The sequence below is a fragment of the Panicum hallii genome, chromosome 5 (genome assembly GCF_002211085.1).
Source record: "Panicum hallii strain FIL2 chromosome 5, PHallii_v3.1, whole genome shotgun sequence".
Classification (NCBI taxonomy): Eukaryota; Viridiplantae; Streptophyta; class Magnoliopsida; order Poales; family Poaceae; genus Panicum; species Panicum hallii.
In genome coordinates, this window is record NC_038046.1 from 50,017,700 (window position 1) to 50,034,373 (window position 16,674).

At 48.5% G+C, this 16,674-nt stretch overlaps 1 pseudogene; it reads right to left on the reverse strand.

Annotated features, from left to right (window-relative positions):
- Positions 1 to 15,185: 15,185 nt before the first annotated feature.
- On the reverse strand, positions 15,186 to 15,907 carry LOC112892719 (annotated as a pseudogene).
- Between the last annotated feature and the right edge of the window lie 767 nt (positions 15,908 to 16,674).

Sequence of the window (16,674 nt, forward strand, 5' to 3'; positions counted from 1 at the left end):
AGTGGTAGAATGACCCATTGGAGGGGTTTATATAGGCAGCCCACACGAATAGAGCCGTTGGAGAAAAAGCTGCCAGAAAACTGCGTAGCGCCGGTTAATCCGACGTCCCTCCAATTGTCATCGTCGGTTTAACCGGTGAATGTAAACTGCCACTTCTGAAAACTAGCCGTTACAGCTTGGGCAGATTAACCGTCGTTGCATCGGTTTAACCGGTGAATGTAATCATCCATTGATCAACAGAAATACCAAGTCACTGGACAACTGCACCGACGTCCAATTTCAAATAGCGTCGGTTTAACCGGTGAGTCTATTTGTCCACTGATCAACTGAAAACCGAGTCTCTGGACAACTGCACCGACGTCCAATTTCAAATAACGTCGGTTTAACCGGTGTATTGACTTGTCCAGACCTGGTGACCTCGTTTAACCGACGTATATAAAACTTGAAGCGTCGGTTAAACCGGTGAATAGGATTTTTCTGATTTTGCCTATTCTGACTTGAGTCTTGAGTGAAATCCAAATATTCTTGAGATATAAGTTGAGAACCACTTATTTGAGCTTCTAGAAACCTGAGTGACCATTGTGTGCATCCATTTTCAAATGACCATGTCCATGCTCAAGTTACTAAGCCTAAACCCCTCTTAATAGTGCGATCACTACAAAACTATAAAACCTATACTAACCTAAGTGTCCTTCTCAACCTTATGACACTTAGGACTAGAAAGATCCTTAGTCTTGACATGTTATAGAGTTGAATGCCGAGATCGCCTTTTTGAATAATGAAAGTTAGGGGCCTCTTTTGACATATAACCAAATGAGCAATAATGATTTATAAAGCTGCACAAACTCATTAGTCACAATAATGGTTGTCATTAATCACCGAAACATACCTTAAGGGCCTAGATGCTTACAATCTCCCCCTTTTTGGTGATTGATGACAACATAAACATAGATATCGAGAGAGCGAGAAAGATAAGGCACGAATAAACACAAGCAAACTCGAAAAGAAAGGAACCAAACGAAATCCATAGATATGTCTCAAAAGCTCAGCATGCTCAAATGACAAATGTACATATCCATGAACTAACATCAAATATAATACAATAAGAAACATCAAAAGTCAGATCGAGCTCTCTCTAAAGCTACCCTCCCCCTGACTCCCTCTCCCCCTTTGGCATCAAAGCACAAAAAGGCTACTGATCGGGGTGCCGCGGGACGGCGAGGAAGCGATCCGGGTCATCGTCGTCGTCGTCGTCGTCAGACGGAGGATCCTCAGTGACTGCCGGTAGCTGCTGGTCTGAAGGGCCTGCTGGTGCTGAGCTGACCGGAGGTGTAGCTGTAGTCGAGGCTGTCGTCGAGGCCCTGGTGCTAGCACTGCCTGGGAGAGGGTCCGTGGACGTAGTAGCTGGCTCAGCAGAAGATGTATCAACATCTGAAGTGGTGAGTGCTGAAGCTGCCGGCTGTGAAGACTGCTGGGCTAAGGACACCTCTCCGCCTCCCCCTGAAGGTAATGACTGTGGTACTGCGGGGAGGCCAACTGACTGCACCGCTGTGGGTGACTCCTGGAAAAGTGAGGTCGCAGGCAGAGGAGAGAAGATAGGACGACTCGCAGACCCGAGAAGTGCTGACAGTGAGAACATGATCTCCGGAGTCGCGGAAGAAGCTGGAGCAGTAGTGGCCGGAGCTGGTGTGACTGCAAGTGGAGGTGCTCCGGTGCCCTGAAGGCCTGACTGTCCTGGCTGCTGAGGGGCGAGTCCGGTGTGAGAATATAACTGTGAAATCATCCCGAACATCGCCATCATGCCCTGCTGCATCTGCTGGAACTGAGCGTCCGTCCTCTGAGAGACTCTATCAATAAGGCCGACGAAACGCTCCTCAGTCGCAGCTCGCTCTCGGGCGGCCTCCCTCTGGATCTGTGCAAGCTGGGCCTCATGGGCTCTCCTGGCCTCCTCCTGAGCACGGCGATCCTCTCTCTGCTGTGTGACCAGCTGCTGTAGAAGTGCGGTGAGCTCAGACGGCTGAGACACCTGTGACTCTGAGACAGAAGTAGCAGCAGCTGTCACTGGAGCTGGCTCTCCGGAACCTCCTGCCTCATGATCATGACTAGCTGGGGCTGGTGCAGGGAAGTACTCCTCATCCTCGGAGGAGTCTGACTCTAGGTCTGACCAATGAATCTCATCATCTCCTCCGGGAAGCTGTGCCTCTGCGGCAAGCAGTGCCTCATCCTCCTGGGCCACTCGGGCCTGTACCTCTGGTGACAATCGTGCCATGGCAGCACGATCTGCCTGTCTCCCTCTCCTCCTGTCTGAGGGTGCTGTCGGTCTGTAGACGGGGAACCAGGGAACCTCGTCCTGTCTGTATACGGCACTGACTGGTGACTCAGCTGGCACTATCATGGAGCAAATGAAACTGATCCAGTGAGCATATGGGAACTGACGCACGACTCCCATCCCATCAGTGATGACATCCTCAATCTCTGCCAGTATGAAATCAACAATATCGAACGGCTCGTGAGTGAGGATGTGCAGTAGAAGCAGCTGCTGCAGACCTGTGAACCCCTCTGGGTAGCCACTCCTCGGGAGCAAAGTCCTCCGGAGTGCCATGTGAACTGCGTAGGCCTCAGGGGTCAGCAAGCTGGGGACTCTGGCGTAGGAAGCAGGGAATGGCTGACGGAAGCACTGAGAGATCGCCTCGTGAGAAGGTGCAATCCCGCCAATCATAGCCCTGCGTGGTGGATCGGCATCACCGTAGACCATCTCGTGCAGAGAGACATCAACAAGATCAACTCCAAGTATCCCTGCGAGTGTCGCTCTGGACAAACCAAACACCTGCCCCCCAAACATGAAGTGAACAGCTCTGCGCTCTGGGGCTATCCAAGCAGTGGCATAGAAAACTCTGACCCAGTCCTCAATGTATCTGTTCCTCTCAATCGAGAGCAACCTGGGCAGACCTCTGAAGTGCTCAAAGTGCTCGCGGACATCTGCTCCCCCTGCTGCTGTCCTCAGTGAAACCCAGTCAAGTACTCTGTGCGGAAATATCCTGTGGCCCCGCCTCTGGTAGGTCTCGTAGAAACTGGCCTGTAGAAGTGTCCAGAATCTGCGATCGACCCTACTGTCTCGTGTCACAGGAAACCACTCCTCCTCCTGTACACTCCACCTGAGCCTCTTGACCTTCGCCGCATTGGCCTTGGTCAAGTTCTGGAGCAGTACGCCTGGCTCCAGACGCACGACAGTGTCCATGCGGAACACTGCGCGCTCGGCCGCTAGGGCCTCGGCTCTCGAGCTGCTGCTGCTGCTGCTGTGGACCTGCGAGGCTCCTGTGGCTGGTGGCCTCCTCGCGTCCTAGGTCCGGTGCGACGCTCGGTCGCAGGTGAAGCTCCTCTGGGGACGTCTGCCGGGTGCGGCCAGAACGTCGTAGAGCTGGTGACTGCTGTGTGGCCTGCCCCTGAGACTGCTCGGACTGGTCTGTCGCTGACTCTGACTCGGACTCTGCCGCTGAAGCTGACTGCGCTGACTCTGCTGCTGCTGCTGCGGCTCTGGTGGCCCTGGCACCTCTGACTCGGCCCATCCCTCTGCCTCTGCCTCTACCCCTGGCTGCCGGATCTCTGATCGCGAACGGACGAGCACGCCGGACGCCTGCTCCTCGGCGGCCTTAGCCACCATCTCGGCCCTCTCGGCCTCTCTCGCTGCGCGAGTCCGCTTGCGCGCGGGCTCCTCAACCACGATCTCCTTCCCTTTCTCTTGTCACGACCCATCTCGATCACACAAGACGCGGCGCTGCGAATAGGCTAGCGAAAGGAACCCGGCGTGAAGCGGTGTAATGCGGCGGCGCGTGTGCGGCAGAAGAGCGGTGGAGCAGTGCTTGCTGGTGCGGTGGCGTGCCAGTGGCGGCGGTGCGGCGCTGTGGTGGCGCGCGGGCACGGTGGGCGCACGGGCAGAGAGGCGGGCGGCGCGGGCGCGGCTGGGCGCGAGCGGCAGCGGCGGCGGCGCGGGCGCGGCTGGGCGCGAGCGGCAGAAAGCGGCTGCGCACGGGCGGCGCAAGGTGAGGACGACGGCGGTGATGGTGCGAACGGCGAGCGGCGGGGATGGCAACGGCGGCGGACGGCGACGGCGGGGGACGGCGAGGCGGTGGCGGGAGCGGGTGGAAGGCGAGGAGACGAGGTCGTGGGCGGCGGTGCGGGAGGCAAGAAAGAATATGACATGTGGACCCCGCAATTTTTCTTATCGCCGGTTGATCCGACGCTTAGGTTTTGAACACCGGTTGATTGCGTCGGTGCATTTTACCAGAAATCCTGCCAAATCTGTATCTGTACGCCGGTTGAACCGATGATCTGAAAAGTGAACTCGTCGGTTGAACGATGCAAATAACAGTTGATTTTCAGGTCAAACCGTGTTCTGTTCATCGGTTGATCCGATGCTGCAAACTTTGTATACGCCGGTTGAACGCCTGAAATGACTGAGCTGTGGCTGTCACTTAGTAACGCCGGTTAAACCGATGGTATAGATCATTGGACGTCGGTTTAACCGGTGAACCCAAAAACCCTCTCTCAGCTCACTTTTCTATGCTAAGTCCAATGAACTTATAAGATTCAACTAAACTCAAGTTAATGGACTTGCATAGGCGACTTTACCCCTCAAAATAGGATAGCTTAATAACTTAAATAGTTTTTCTTTTCAAAATCAAGGTAAGTCGCAAAAGAGACAAAGCGCCAATTTAAAATGTATGAGCCATGTCATAGGAATATTGAAGGAGGAAAGCTTCAAACTCACAATGACTTGCTCACTAGGCAATAACGCACCTAACACTTTACTCTTTTCACTTCTCATGAATTAAGATCTTGCACGTAAAACAAGTCTCATTTTCATCAAGTGATCTCCTTTGTGACTTTACGCATGCAATGATAATGCAAATTACAAACACATGCGAAAGGAAGGTAAACATGAGATGCACAACTATATGACAAGAAATGCATAACGAGAATTCAAGATCTACTTGTCAATTTGATCCCATGGAAAGCTTCATCATGATGAGCCTTTCTACAAGCCTAGAGGAAAACAAGTGGACCACCACCTCTAACTAAACCCTTGCTCATCACTATCTTCCATGGTTAGACAAGTGTCCTATATGTATGCATTTTTCTATATGACATGGCAACTTACATGACGTTTGCCGCATCTAACACATTTAGCTCATTTCTTAGCCTAACAAAGGTACTCTCGTCTAAAGGTTTTGTGAAAATATCCGCCAATTGCTCCTCGGATCTCACACCTTGAAGGGAAATGTCCCCCTTGGCTTCGTGATCACGCAAGAAGTGATGGCGAATATCAATGTGCTTTGTGCGAGAGTGTTGAACCGGATTCTTGGCAATTTTTACGGCACTTTCATTGTCACAAAGGAGTGGTATTCTTCCTAGTTTCACACCAAAGTCCAAAAGGGTTTGCTTCATATATAGAATTTGGGCACAACATGCACCGGCAGCTATATATTCCGCTTCCGCGGTGGACAAAGCCACGGAATTTTGCTTCTTGCTCGACCAAGAAACTAGAGAACGCCCAAGCAAGTGGCAACCCCCGGAGGTACTCTTGCGATCCACACGGCTTCCGGCAAAATCCGAATCCGAGTATCCCAAGAGATCTAAACTGCGCCTTTGGGGTACCACAAGCCTATGCTAGGAGTGTGCTTGAGATACCGAAGGATCCTATTCACAGCAGAAAGATGTGATTCCTTAGGGTTAGCTTGAAAACGGGCACACAAGCACACACTAAACATTATATCGGGCCTAGATGCGGTAAGGTAAAGCAAAGATCCTATCATAGAGCGATAGAGGGATTGGTCAACCGGTTTACCGTCCACATCCAAGTCGAGATGCCCATTGGTTGCCATGGGTGTCTTGATTGGCTTACATTCATCCATCTTGAACTTCTTCAAGATATCTTTAGTATATTTTTCTTGATAAATGAATGTCCCTTCCTTCATTTGTTTGACTTGAAAACCAAGGAAGAAGGTCAATTCGCCAATCATGGACATCTCGAATTCCCTAGACATCATGGTAGCAAACTCATGGCTTAGTAAATCATTAGTTGAGCCAAAGATAATATCGTCAACATAAATTTGACAAATGAAAAGATCCCCGTTGACGTCTTTTGTGAACAAGGTGGTGTCCACCCTCCCGATCTTGAACCCTTGCATGATTAGGAAGTCACGAAGCCTCTCATACCAAGCCCTTGGAGCTTGTTTGAGCCCATAGAGTGCCTTGTGCAACCTATAAACATGATTAGGATTCCTCGGATCTTCAAACCCGGGAGGTTGCTCAACATAAACAAGTTCGTTAATAAAGCCATTTAAGAACGCACTTTTCACATCCATTTGATATAACTTAATATTATGATGGAAGAGTAAGCAAGAAGGATGCGGATAGCTTCAAGTCTTGCGACCGGAGCAAAAGTTTCACCGAAATCCAAACCTTCGACTTGAGAAAACCCTTTTGCCACAAGTCTTGCTTTGTTGCGTACCACCACCCCATGTTCATCTTGCTTGTTTCGAAAGACCCACTTTGTGCCGATGATGTTCTTGTCTTTCGGAGGAGCTTCGAGGACCCAACTTCATTGCGGGTGAAATTGTTCAACTCTTCTTGCATGGCCATCACCCAATCCGAGTCCTCAAGTGCTTCCTCTATGCTAGTGGGTTCAATACAAGAAACAAACGAGTGATGTTCGCAAAATGAAGCATGCTTAGAACGAGTTCTTACTCCTTTGGAAGGACTACCAATGATTTGACCAATTGGATGATCCTTGGAGATGCGACCAATGATTTGCGTGGATGCTTGTTGGGGTGGATCATGAGTGACTTGTGCTTGTGGTGGAACATTTTGCTCTTCTTGTTCTTGGACTTGGGGTGTTAGCGTTGACACATTTTCTTGAGGTAGTGGATCAATTTTATCTTGATCTTCATCCACTAGGGGTGCCGTGGAGGTGCTTGGTGTAGATGAGGAAGGTCCTCCCCCTTGATCATTGCCTTCATGCATCTCTTCCGGCTTGATATCCCCAATGGACATCTTCTTCAAGCTTCTTCAATCTCTTCATCCCCTACATTCTCATAGCCAACAACCTCCTCTTGGGAGCCATTAGATTCATCAAACTCCACATCACATGTTTCTTCAACTAACCCGGAGGTTTGATTGAATACTCTATATGCTTTGGAGTTTGACGCATAACCAAGAAAGAAACCTTCATCACATCTACTTTCAAACTTACCGAGCTTTTCTTCTTATAAATGAAGCATTTGCAACCAAAGACCCGAAAGTATGATATATTTGGTTTCTTCCCGGTAATGAGCTCATATGGAGTTTTCTTGAGGAGTCGGTGAGGATACACACGGTTGGATGCATGACACGCCGTGTTGATTGCTTCCGCCCAAAACTTCTCGGACGTGCCATAATCATCCAACATTGCTCTTGCTAGGGTGATGAGTGTCTTGTTCTTTCTTTCCACCACTCCATTTTGTTGAGGCGTGTAGGTGGCGGAAAACTCATGTTTGACTCCTTCTTCATCGCACCATTCTTCAATCTTCATATTTTTGAACTCGGTGCCGTTGTCACTCCGAATCTTCACGATTGGGGAATCATATTCCCTTTGAGCTTTTCTTGCAAATGTCTTGAAGATTTCCGGAGTTTCACCCTTATCGCCTAGAAACATGACCCAAGTGTAACGTGAAAAATCATCAACGATTACTAGGCAATAGAGGTTACCACCAATGCTCTTATATGAAGTTGGACCAAAGAGATCCATGTGTAGTAGCTCGAGCGGCTTGGAGGTAGACAACATCGTCTTGATGGGATGATGAGTTGCAACTTGCTTCCCGGCTTGACACGCTTTGCATAGCTTGTTCCTGTCAAAAGTGACGTCCTTTAATACCGGTGATCATCCCTCTCTTGTGGGCTTTCTTGAGGTTGCTCATGCCAATATGAGCAATTCTTCTATGCCAAAGCCACCCAAGAGACGACTTGGTGAAGAGGCAAGTCATGGTGCTTGTTTGCTTTGAAGAGAAATCCACCAAATAAATATTGCCATGCCTAAACCCCGTGAATACCAATGACTTGTCTTTTTCATAAGTCACTACAACACCATTCTTGTCAAAGGTACACGTTAGTCCAAGATCACACAATTGTGCAATAGAAATGAGGTTAAAACTAAGTGCTTCTACAAACAAAACATTTGAAATGGATAAATCTTTTGAAATTGCAATTCTACCCAAACCTAAGACTTTCCCCTTAGAGTTATCACCATAGGTGACATGTTCATGATCGCCGGGGTCTTCAAGTGAGGTGAACATGCTATCATTGCCGGTCATATGTTGAGAGCAACCGCTATCAAGTACCCAATGTTTTCCACCGGCTTTGTAGTTCACCTACACACATGAGAATTTATTTTTGAGTTTTCGGAACCCAAACAAGCTTTGGGCCTTGCACATGTGTGACAAGAGCTTTTGGGACCCAAAGTTGCTTGGGGAGCTTCTTCTTTGACTCCTTAGCAATTTTGCCAATGAACTTGGCCTTCACCTTGCCCTTCACTTTACTCAAAAGAAAATGATTATTTTGAAACATTGATGAGTAATTCTTGGGTAATTTAGCAAGAGGACGTGATGGTAAAGTGCACTCCCTAGTGTGGTGCCCGGTGACTTGGCAATGTTGGCAATATGAACCAACTTCCTTGATGAAGCTTGTCTTGATCTCCTGAGAAGGAGTTGTAGCCATGTTTGGCTCCGGAAATGAACCAAGACCTCTCTTACCATAGTCACGGGCATTGTTGAAGAGAATCTCCTTGTGGATGTATTCTCCCCTTGAGAGTTTCTCCACACTACTCTTGAGGCTTGCCACTTGATCCATCAATTCCTTTTCCCTAGAAGAGGCAAGCTTGGGCACAACATTAGTGGCATATGCATCAATGAGTAGGTCATCACATGAAGTAGAAGCATTGACCTTTTCGTTAACAACTTTCTCAAGACTTGGGTCAATTACTTCATAAGCAAATTCAAGTTCTTGATACTTGTGAGCCAACTCCCTATGCTCTTGTTTGAGCTTTTTGTGGCTCTCTTCAACTTGCTTAGCAAGTACAAGTGACTCATTGTGCTTTTTGAGCAAGTCATTGTACTTACTAAGTAAGTCGGAGTGGGCAAGCTCTAACTTGGCATGAGTGCTCTCAAGAACTTTAACTTTGCCCTTTTCCCTCTTGATGACGGATGTATACTCATTGATGAGGTTAGTAAATTCATTTGGATCAAGCTCTTCATCACTATCATCTTCACTATCTACCTCACATAACTTGGTGTTACCTTTTGCCATGAGGCACATAGGAGGCGGAGGTAGAGATGGTTCTTCATTGGTGAGGGCGATGGTGACAATGTCTTCTTCATCACTTGAGTCTTCGCTTGATGAGACATTGGTCACCCATTCTTGTTTCTCCACCAAGAAACTTTTCTTGGTGTGCCCTTTCTTCTTTGGGAAGAGCTTGGTCTTCTTATCATGGGTCTTCTTCTTCCCAAATCTCTTGTTTTTGTTCTTCCTCTCCTCTTCTTCATCATCGCTTGAATCATGGCGATGCTTACTCTTGTTGTCCTTGCTTCTTTTGTCCGGCTTGGGGCAATTTGGACGGATGTGTCCTTTTTCGCCACAATTGTAGCAAATCTTGTTCTTGACATCCATTGGCCGGAACATTCCCTTCTTGGAGTCAAAGTTGAAGCCCTTCTTATTGATCTTCTCATTCAAGCGTGTGAACTTTCTCATCATGAGAGCAAGTTCTCCATCATCTTCAATATCGGATGAGCTCTCAAGATGATCATCTTCTTCATTGCTTGAGCTTGAGTCTTGTTTGACCATCTTGGGCTTGCGGGATTTGTTTGTCTTGGTCTTTAGAGCAATTGACTTGCTTGAAGTTGGCTCTTCGGTCATACCAAGAATGCTCATTTCATGAGCGCGAATTTCGCCCACAAGTTCTCCAACTTCCATAGCGGCGAGATCCTCCTTTTGAAGCATAGCATTGATAATGTTATACTTGGGCTTCGGGAGTAGCATGAGGATCTTGCGGTTGATGGATGCACTGTCAATTTTGGATATTTCAAGTGCGTTAATGTCCTTGACAATGACATTCAAGCGAGAATACATATCATTGCAATTTTCATGAGCTAGCATTTTGAAGGAATCATACTTAGCTCTAAACAAGTGATATTTTTGTTCACGAACTTTGGTGGAACCTTCATGTATTTCAATGAGTTCCTTCCAAATATCACTTGCTAGGTCCATGCCATTAACTCTAGCAAAGACCTCCTCACTAATAGCTTCGAAAATTGCATTTCTAGCTCTAGCATTCCATTTTAATTGGTCGGGGGTGGGTTCTCCGGTGAATCCGACTTTAGTTGCCAACCATACTTCGGGGGCAATCGCATCAAGGTATGCGGCCATGCGAACTTTCCAATAGGCAAAGTTCTTGCCCTCGAAGTGAGGCGGCGAACCACCCATCTTGGCCATAGCTCTAGGCGGTGAAGCCTAATGATCCAAATGAGCAACGAGGCTCTGATACCAATTGAAAGGATCGATGGACCAAGAGGGGGGGTGAATTGGGCCTTTTTCAATTTCTAAAACAAGATAAAACAACCTTAACCTATGCAAAACTAAAAAGGCACCAATTCACCAACCGGATAGCTAAACAACCTACACAAGCTAGTTAAGATGAAAAGAGATAAAGCCTAGCAAGGTAGAGCTAACTAGTGATCCCTAAATCAAGCACATGAACAAATTGCATGAAAGATAATGCTTGAAATAAGTAAAGTGGACAAGGGACAACCGGATTTTTTCCCGTGGTATCGATGTGTTGGCACACACCCCTAATCCACGTTGTGACACTCACAAAGAGTATTGTCACCTCCCAAGTCACCAAGACGAGGGCGCTCACTAAGAGTCTCTGTTCACCATCCCGGTGTGGTGGAGATCAAGCCACGTACAAATCTCTTCTCCGGACTTCCACAATCCTTGGCAAGCTCCGCGAGAATCACCTCGATCACCAAGATCGCCTAGGTGATGCCAATCACTAAGAGTAACAAGCTAAGGCCTTCACTTGAGCAAGAACCAATCACAAAGAATGGATGCACACAAGCTTCTCTCTACTCAAGTCCTTAATCTTGCTTCTTGAATGATTGAATGAACAAGTGTTTGAAATGTTGAAGCTCAAGGTGGCTCTTGACTATAGTATGAGTGTTTGGATGTTGCCTGGTGTCAAGAGTAGTAGAATGACCCATTGGAGGGGTATATATAGGCAGCTCACACGAATAGAGCCGTTGGAGAAAAAGCTGCCAGAAAAACTGCGTAGCGCCGGTTAATCCGACGTCCCTCCAATAGTCATCGTCGGTTTAACCGGTGAATGTAAAACTCCCCCTTTGAAAAACTAGCCGTTACTGTTTGGGAAGATTAACCGTCGTTGCATCGGTTTAACCGGTGAGTGTAATCATCCATTGATCAACAGAAATACCAAGTCACTGGACAACTGCACCGACGTCAAATTTCAAATAGCGTCGGTTTAACCGGTGAGTCTATTTGTCCAATGATCAACTGAAAACCGAGTCTCTGGACAACTGCACCGACGTCCAATTTCAAATAACGTCGGTTTAACCGGTGTATTGACTTGTCCAGACCAGCTGACCTCGTTTAACCGACGTATAGAAAACTTGAGGCGTCGGTTAATCCGGTGATAAGGATTTTTCTGGTTTTGTCTTTTCTGACTTGAGTCTTGAATGAAATCCAAATATTTTTGAGATATAAGTTGAGAACCACTTATTTGAGCTTCTAGAAACCTGAGTGACCATTGTGTGCATCCATTTTCAAATGACCATGTCCATGCTCAAGTTACTAAGCCTAAACCCCTCTTAATAGTGCGATCACTACAAAACTATAAAACCTATACTAACCTAAGTGTCCTTCTCAACCTTATGACACTTAGGACTAGAAAGATCCTTAGTCTTGACATGTTATAGAGTTGAATGCCGAGATCGCCTTTTTGAATAATGAAAGTTAGGGGCCTCTTTTGACATATAACCAAATGAGCAATAATGATTTATAAAGCTGCACAAACTCATTAGTCACAATAATGGTTGTCATTAATCACCGAAACATACCTTAAGGGCCTAGATGCTTACAACTGTACCTTTAACGTTCCTATCCATATCAGCCGATTTGACCCCAGGTGAACTCAAATCGGCTAATCTCTTCTGCTCATATACAGAGACCGCTCCTGCCGATTTCTCTTCCAAACAGAAATCAGCAAATTTCCTAAAACTGTGTAGATAGCTCCCTCCTTTACCGATTCTATCGGCTGAACCCCTGTTGTTTCCAATCGACTCTGTTGTAATCTTCAACAAATAGCCGATTTTAATTAGTTATCCACCTAAAGCTCTATCTAAGTTTAGTTTCAGATCTTTTTGGTTGTTATATGAGTAATATGTTAAATGAGTGTTGGGTTGCAATTTTATCGTGAAGTAAAATAGTTTTATGTGCACACTTTGAATGTAATGTTGCATTGCATGTAGATACGACTACTTCCGCAAATGGTACCTACGAGATCTCCCAGAAGTCTGCAGAGGATATTTCTGAAGACCAAGTGAACGTCACCAAGGGATTATCTGAAGCCCCGAAACAAAGTTCGGAAGATAATAATACTAACATCCCTGACTCCAGCCCCACCAGTAAAGGCAAGCCCCGGTGCATAATCCAGTATTTTAAATTAGTTCACTTATACAGTTTTATCCTTATATATATGCATTAAGTCTAGGAGTTGAAATGGAACCCTAGATGCAAGAATCCTAGGAACCTTTGTATTGAGCCTGAGTCCTTATCGAATAGATGCTCTGCTAATAGGACCGGCAGAAGTCGAGTGATTTCCTGTCACTCGCGCAATATAGGAGTTGAATGTTTACTATTCTGCAATCACTATAAGGACGATGGACGGGGTCATGTGCGGTATCATGACTTGGAAGATTACCCCATCTGTGTTGATAAAAGTTGATAAGGTCGCAGTGTGTGGTAGTGGTGGCTAAGCGTTTGAAAGTACTAGCCACATGCCGTAAATATGGTACGCGGTAAGCCTAGTACCTGATTGGCCCGGCAAATGGACATGTCTCCACCACTCGATTAATTGGTTTCTGTTGTACACACGCACCGACGTGTGGGAGTACGTTCTGCGTAGCAGACAGGAGTACGATCACGTAGTCGTGCTACAGACGTACGTCCTGCACATTGGATGTGCGTACGGTCCTACAGTCGCTTGTGGTGGCCCTGATCCATAACCCGGAATATGAGGGAAACGGTTGCTTCGGAACGATCTTTGGATGTTCCAAGCGTGTGAGTTAGGTTTACCCTTGCAAGGTTTGGAAATTGGATTCAGAATCGTCCGTTTCTGGCGGAGATTGAGACTGCTTATTCCTTCTGCAACATAGAGTAATAACAGTAACCATTGTTGGAATAATCTTGATGGATGATAATCTCTACCTTGCTTGTCTAGAATAGGTGCTTACCTAGAATGGTTAATGAGACTAGAATCTAAAAGTTAAAATATGAAAGTAGATCATACTCTTTGTTACTTTTCAGCTGAAATTAAACCCAGAACTATTATAAGCCTTCATAAGTTTAGTTACATGGCTAAGTATAGCATGAAATGGGTAAGCCTTGCTGAGTATTAGAGTACTCAGCCTTGCAATATGACTTTATTTCAAGTAATGTCTCTGAAGACCCTACTCTTACCATGCCATGGCCTATGCTCTTCCCGATGGTTGGTCCGTGGAGTGGGATCCGTCCCCGGCCAACACAGTCCCTCCGAGTGCTGTTGAGCATGGGTTTAGCTCAAACATCCGTTGTGCGACGTCTGTAGAGTCGCTTTTATTTTCCGCTGCAGATATTATAACTTTGAAAAAGTCTTGTATAAATTCGAACTAGTTAGGTTTTTATACTATGGATGTATACATGTAACATTATATCTGTGATGTAAAAATGGTTGGCGTTTGTATCTCTGAACTCGCCTTCGTGCGAGGTACCTTGTTTTGATCCTGAGTTAGGTGGTTTTATCAGGACTTTACCCGACAGACCATGGGTTACCCGTTTGAAGTGCAGTTAAACCTTTAATGCCTTCCAAGAAAGGATCAGCGCACTTGAGCCGGTGTAATTCAGGTTGGTTCTGCCACAGACTGTGTGTTGGTCCTCTGGCCTGGCCAGCTTGTTTTGTCCGTAGAGACGTTTTATTTATGGTTTCGTGTCCATGACGCCGTATATATAAAATTTTTTGCTTCAGGTTTCGTGGCTTTGATATATTGCTTTTACTGTTTTAAATGAAATAAAGCATACTCTTACATGTTCATGCTACCATGAGTGTTCACGCTATGTCATGGTCCAGGTCCTGAGCCCCTCCCTGAATGTGATGAACGGCCCTGGGTAGCTTAGCACGGGAACGGTGTCGATCCGTCACGGGTCGACAGCAACGTACCTCAGCTGTTTTTGCTTGCATTGCTCCTCAACACGTCTAGATTATGATAAAAGAGAAAAAAAACACACACACGGCTGGACTGGACGACCCAGCAGTTAAGCAGTAGCACAGAGCCGAGAAGAGCAGGGCCCGTGCCCCCGTGCTAGAGAAAAAGGTGCTGGAGGAAGGGGGCAGCGAGCAAACAAACGCAACGCGCCAGACCGCAGCTTTCTCTAGCTCTTGTTGCCACGACACGCCCCCTTCACATCACGAACAGTATCCTCGGAGCATCGGGCCGCGGACAGCGCGGAAACACATCTTCACACGCAAGTGCTCGTTGCTCTTGCTGTTCCGGACATCAGATAACGTGCAGCGCGCCCTGCACCGTGCATCCTGGATTACAAGATAAAAGAAGCACTTTACAAATTACAAGAACAAGTTCGGGCCACTGTCACTCACATGCACGCTTGCCTTGCCACGCGCGGCGCATGCACATTACTGCACTGCTGATAGTAGTAGCCTTTTTTTTTTTGATACGTAGTAGTAGCCTGGTATTAGTACACTGGCATCTCACGAATAAAGCTTCTTAGTTTTAGCTTTAGAACACGTATGCGTCCAGCGTTACAATCTTACTGGCGGGCGAGGGCGACGGTGAGAGCGAGGTGGGTAGAACTCAGAGCCTCAGCCCTCAGAGGAGGCACGGGGACGGGGGGCAGAAGAGGCCGCCGCGGGGCGCCCAGAGGTCGGCGAAGGCGGTGAGGATGAGCGGGTGGTGGCGCGGCGAGTTGAGCGCCAGGAACTGGTGCAGCAGCGCGTTCAGGTCCTCCCACGCGTAAATCTCCTTCTCCGTCACCATCGCCACCATCGAGTCCCGGAAGTCCTCGTACGGCGCCGCCGACTCCACCTCCACCGCCACCGCCGCCTCCTCCTCCTCCTCCCCCGGCGCCGCAGCCCTCCTCCCCTGCCCCGCTCTCCTGCACCTGCTGCTGCTCCTCCGCCGACGCCGACGCCGCTGCCGCCTCTGGCGCCTCGCGCGGTCGGTGTCGTGAACTCCGTCGCCGTCGTCGTAGAGGGCGCTGGCGTTGACGGCGTACGTCGCGGGGCCCCACGAGTGGAGGTGGTCGGCGGCGGAGGAGGCCGAGGTGGCCGTGGTGGCGGAGACGGAGGGCGTGAAGGCCGTCGTGGTGGTGGCCGATGACGACCACGACGACGACGCGTGCGGAGACGACTTGGCCTTGCCGGCGCCGCCCGCGTGGGACTTAAGCGCGGAGAGCAGGGAGCCGAGCAGCCTCGCCCGCGGCAGTTGCACCCGACGTCCACCGCCACCGGCGGCTGCTGGCGCGGCAGCTCCAGCCTGACGCTGCCGGTGCCAGTGCCACCACGCCGGTCCCAAACCCCTGCCAACGACATGGTGTGGCTTCTCACTCTGGCTAGTATCTCGTCGCTCTGCTTGCGGTGTCACACGGCCTCACTCGTCGGAAGCCGGGACTGGCGTCGCTTGGCTTGGCGCGGCGACTCGTGAACTTGTGAGTGGTGCGCGACTCGTGACTTGTGACGGAGCGCAGGGAGCGCGCCCGGCTTAAATGGTAGTGGAGTGAACTAGCGTGGGGGTGGGGGGAGGGACGGCCGGTGTGCCATGATCGCGGTGAACAGTGAGAGGTAAATTGAGGCGTCGTGCGTGACGAGATGCCGCTTGGGCAACTAGGGCAAGGGGCGAAGGCTAAGCCAGGGAGGTAGCTTGGGAATCATGGCGGTGCAGTGAAAGCGAACCGATGGTTCGGGGCGTGTTGCAGCGGTTGCAGGAGGCGGCAGGCGGCAGCGTGTCCTTCCCTCCATCCACGGCCCGTCTGATTTGACACATCGTCGGTGAGATCGATCATCGATCCAAGTTCGTTCGTTACCGTGGTAAAATCATCCTGTGCAAGCGTGAAAGGACATTTTCGTCCTAAAGAAAACGTGAAAAAAAAAGAATATGCTAGTGCTAGCCCTTGTCATTGAGAAAATTAAAGGAGCAGTACCACCAGGGGCAGGAAAATCAATTTCGGTTTCAGCTTTCTCTTATTCTAGCTCTGCCGCGAACGGGCCTCTAGCTGACTTAGTTTGATGATTCTAGCAGCACCCTGAGGTCCCGCGCTCCGTCGTCCTAGCTACGACGTGCGCCTTGTGCAGGACAGGGT